The 5,000-nt window shown below is 50.1% G+C and overlaps 1 protein-coding gene across 4 annotated transcripts in view; it reads right to left on the reverse strand.

The window, feature by feature from the left end:
• Window positions 1–5,000, reverse strand: part of tjap1 (tight junction associated protein 1 (peripheral)) — a 99,160-nt gene that overhangs the window by 81,775 nt on the left and 12,385 nt on the right. The window contains exon 1 of one of the 4 annotated variants that reach the window (XM_042065704.1): window positions 4,821–4,894. The exons of the other annotated variants lie outside the window; for them this stretch is intronic. The gene's annotated coding sequence lies outside the window, so the exon portion shown is untranslated. Of the gene's footprint in view, window positions 1–4,820; window positions 4,895–5,000 lie in introns of those variants that run through there. 4 annotated transcript variants of the gene reach the window in all.

Consider the following 5,000-nt stretch of genomic DNA (forward strand, 5'->3'; position numbering starts at 1 on the left):
AGAGTAGAGATTAGTAGAGTAGAGTAGAGATGAGTAGAGTAGAAATGAGTAGAGTAGAGATGAGTAGAGTAGAGATGAGTAGAGTAGAGATGAGTAGAGTAGAGTAGAGTAGAGTAGAGATGAGTAGAATAGAGTAGAGTACAGATGAGTAGAGTAGAGATGAGTAGAGTAGAGATGAGTAGAGTAGAGATGAGTAGAGTAGAGTAGAGATGAGTAGAGTAGAGATGAGTAGAGTAGAGTAGAGTAGAGAGGAGTAGAGTAGAGATGAGTAGAGATGAGTAGAGATGAGTAGAGTAGAGTAGAGAGGAGTAGAGTAGAGATGAGTAGAGATGAGTAGAGTAGAGTAGAGTAGAGTAGAGTAGAGTAGAGTAGAGTAGAGAGGAGTAGAGAGGAGTAGAGTAGAGATGAATAGAGTAGAGATGAATAGAGTAGAGATGAATAGAGTAGAGATGAATAGAGTAGAGTAGAGATGAGTAGAGTAGAGATGAGTAGAGATGAGTAGAGTAGAGATGAGTAGAGTAGAGATGAGTAGAGTAGAGATGAGTAGAGATGAGTAGAGTAGAGTAGAGTAGAGTAGAGTAGAGATGAGTAGAGTAGAGATGAGTAGAGATGAGTAAAGTAGAGATGAGTAGAGTAGAGTAGAGTAGAGTAGAGTAGAGTAGAGATGAGTAGAGTAGAGATGAGTAGAGATGAGTAAAGTAGAGATGAGTAGAGTAGAGTAGAGTAGAGATTAATAGAGTACAGATGAGATGAGTAGAGTAGAGATGAGTAGAGTAGAGATGAATAGAGTAGAGTAGAGATGAATATAGTAGTGTAGAGTAGAGTAGAGTAGAGATTAGTAGAGTAGAGTAGAGATGAGTAGAGTAGAGTAGAGATTAGTAGAGTAGAGTAGAGATTAGTAGAGTAGAGATGAGTAGAGTAGAGTAGAGTAGAGTAGAGTAGAGTAGAGTAGAATAGAGTAGAGTAGAGTAGAGTAGAGTAGAGTAGAATAGAGTAGAGTAGAGTAGAGGATCAGGACTAATAGAGTAGAGTAGAGTAGAGTAGAGTAGAGTAGAGATGAGTAGAATAGAGTAGAGTAGAGTAGAGTAGAGTAGAATAGAGTAGAGTAGAGGATCAGGACTAATAGAGTAGAGTAGAGTAGAGATGAGTAGAGTAGAGTTGAGTAGAGTAGAGTAGAGTAGAGTAGAGTAGAGTAGAATAGAGTAGAATAGAGTAGAGTAGAGATGAGTAGAGTAGAGTAGAGGATCAGGACTAATAGAGTAGAGTAGAGGATCAGGACTAATAGAGTAGAGTAGAGTAGAGGATCAGGACTAAGACCCGTGTTGGTTTTAGCACAGGATCAGGACTGAAAAGCTCAACACAAACAACACTCTTATTACGCATTCCAATCAGGCCCATGAACACCTGAAGCCTCAGCAGGTAGCCAACACCATGGACACATCCTGTTACCAGGCAACATGCCAGCCACTGGGCCTTTTGGTCCCCATGAAGCTAAGTGTGTGTGTGTGTGTGTGTGTGTGTGAGAATGTGGCTCTATAGTAACCAGGGTCCTGTGTGTGTGTGTGTGTGTGTGCACATGTGAAGTTGCCACATGTCACAGAGTGCCAGTAGGTGTCTGCCTTCAGAGTCTGCAGGCTGACAGAGATGAAGGGGTGCAGTGTGTGTGTGTGTGTGTGTGAGAGAGATAGAGATGAAGGAGTGCTGTGTACACCTCCTACTGGCCTCAGCTGTGAGGATCAAAGACACAGTCTGTGTGTGTGTGTGTGTGTGTGTGCGCATGAGACACAGAAAGAGTGTGTGTGTATTGCCACAGACCATAAGACCAGCCTGGAAGCTGACTGCTCAGCTAATCACAGCAACATTAATCCTGCTTCTAAGAGATCTCAGAAACGAAACCAACTTTCCAATTAGGAAGAAGGAGACCATTAATTGAAAAGGAAATAAAATCAATCCAATTTCCGACATTAATGGACAAAACATTTGGCACTTAGTCTGAGAGCATTTGCATACTGTAATGGCCTTGCCACTTAATACACTATTTTCCATTTCACCATGCCGAAACACACAGCACCTGTTAGATCTCACACACACACACACACACACACACACACACACACACACACACACACACACACACCGTTAGATCGGCTGTCAGTCATTTGTGCAGTTTCAACGGTGTCACCGTTGGGCAGCCGTGGCCTACTGGTCAGCACTTCGGCCCTGTAACCGGAGGGTTGCCGTGGCCTACTGGTCAGCACTTCGGCCCTGTAACCGGAGGGTTGCCGTGGCCTACTGGTCAGCACTTCGGCCCTGTAACCGGAGGGTTGCCGTGGCCTACTGGTTAGCACTTCGGCCCTGTAACCGGAGGGTTGCCGTGGCCTACTGGTCAGCACTTCGGCCCTGTAACCGGAGGGTTGCCGTGGCCTACTGGTCAGCACTTCGGCCCGTGCCTACTGGTCAGCACTTCGGCCCTGTAACCGGAGGGTTGCCGTGGCCTACTGGTCAGCACTTCGGCCCTGTAACCGGAGGGTTGCCGTGGCCTACTGGTTAGCACTTCGGCCCTGTAACCGGAGGGTTGCCGTGCCTACTGGTTAGCACTTCGGCCCTGTAACCGGAGGGTTGCCGTGCCTACTGGTTAGCACTTCGGCCCTGTAACCGGAGGGTTGCCGTGGCCTACTGGTCAGCACTTCGGCCCTGTAACCGGAGGGTTGCCGTGGCCTACTGGTCAGCACTTCGGCCCTGTAACCGGAGGGTTGCCGTGGCCTACTGGTCAGCACTTCGGCCCTGTAACCGGAGGGTTGCCGTGGCCTACTGGTCAGCACTTCGGCCCTGTAACCGGAGGGTTGCCGTGGCCTACTGGTCAGCACTTCGGCCCTGTAACCGGAGGGTTGCCGTGGCCTACTGGTCAGCACTTCGGCCCTGTAACCGGAGGGTTGCCGTGGCCTACTGGTCAGCACTTCGGCCCTGTAACCGGAGGGTTGCCGTGGCCTACTGGTCAGCACTTCGGCCCTGTAACCGGAGGGTTGCCGTGGCCTACTGGTCAGCACTTCGGCCCTGTAACCGGAGGGTTGCCGTGGCCTACTGGTCAGCACTTCGGCCCTGTAACCGGAGGGTTGCCGTGGCCTACTGGTCAGCACTTCGGCCCTGTAACCGGAGGGTTGCCGTGGCCTACTGGTTAGCACTTCGGCCCTGTAACCGGAGGGTTGCCTGTAACCGGAGGGTTGCCATGGCCTACTGGTTAGCACTTCGGCCCTGTAACCGGAGGGTTGCCGGTTCGAACCCCGACCTGTAGGCACGGCTGAAGTGCCCTTGAGCAAGACACCTAACCCCTCACTGCTCCCCGACCAGTAGGCCACGGCTGAAGTGCCCTTGAGCAAGGCACCTAACCCCTCACTGCTCCCCGACCAGTAGGCCACGGCTGAAGTGCCCTTGAGCAAGACACCTAACCCCTCACTGCTCCCCGACCAGTAGGCCACGGCTGAAGTGCCCTTGAGCAAGGCACCTAACCCCTCACTGCTCCCCGAGCGCCGCTGTTGTTGCAGGCAGCTCACTGCGCCGGGATTAGTGTGTGCTTCACCTCACTGTGTGTTCACTGTGTGCTGTGTGTGTTTCACTAATTCACAGATTGGGATAAATGCAGAGATCAAATAAGAATATGTATACTTATACTTATATAGGGATCAAAAGAGTATATATACTTATACAAGTTTGCAATGCCAGGTCAAAAGACGTAACAAATCACCGTTCCAGCTCCTGACCGATTAGATTGGATTTCTGACATGCGTGTTGAGCAGCAATGAGCAGTGCAAATGCACCGACCTCCTGCCCACTGTAGGCCCCACGCTGACCTTTACGAGAGGCTGAGGACGATGAAGATCCTCAGGTCCGTAAGCCAGATGGACACACTGTGCAGTCTCCCACCATCACCTTCCTCCACATCAACCACCACCTGCACCAGTGTTGCCACAACAACCAAACCCTGCACCCCCACAGATACACACACACACACACACACACACACACACACACACACACACACACAGGAAAGATAAGCATAGCTGAGCATTCCCCACTCTGATACCCCACCGTCATATCTGGTGAACTCTATCTGACACAGTGCAGCCATATCTCAAATCACAGCGCCGATCCCAACTCAAACACTACACACACACACACACACACACACACACACACAGCGCCAATCCCAACTCAAACACTACACACAAACACACACGCCGATCCCAACTCAAACACTACCCACACTCAAACACTACCCACACACAAACACACACAACGCCAATCCCAACTCAAACACTACCCACACACACACACAGCGCCGATCCCAACTCAAACACTACCCACACACACACACACACACCCACCCACACCGCGCCGATCCCAACTCAAACACTACCCACACACACACACACACACACTACCCAATCTCATGTGCATTCGCAACCAATCCAACAAAGAGGGGCAGGGCACTTCCTGTACGGACAGAAAGATATCATTGTGTGGGATGATCACTCAGTGTAGTTAGCCTAAAAGCTAACGCCTTACTTCCACACACACACACACAGACACAGACACAGACACACAATGTGGGATGATCACTCAGTGTGGTTAGCCTAGAAGCTAACGCCTTACTTCCAAGTACTGTCAAGTGCCTAAGTAGCTTCATGCTTCAGTTTAAAGAGTGGGCGGCCCTAAGCCTCTGGCAGAAGTGCTAGTGTACAGTATCTGCATTCAGGAAAGGTTCCTACAGAAAGGTTCCTACCCCTTGTGAAAGGTTCCTACCCCTTGTGAAAGGTTCCTACCCCTTGTGCAGCGAGATCTCTGAGGAGTTTCTAGAAAAATCCGCCAGGCAACCCGAGCCCAGCACACAGCGCGTCTCCTGAGCGGAACAGCACTGGTGATTACTGCAGCTGCTCAGGCATTTCCTGCAGCCTGACAACAGAGCAATCCGACACACACACACACACACACACACACAGACA

This window comes from Alosa sapidissima, chromosome 16, assembly GCF_018492685.1.
Source record: "Alosa sapidissima isolate fAloSap1 chromosome 16, fAloSap1.pri, whole genome shotgun sequence".
Taxonomy (NCBI): Eukaryota; Metazoa; Chordata; class Actinopteri; order Clupeiformes; family Clupeidae; genus Alosa; species Alosa sapidissima.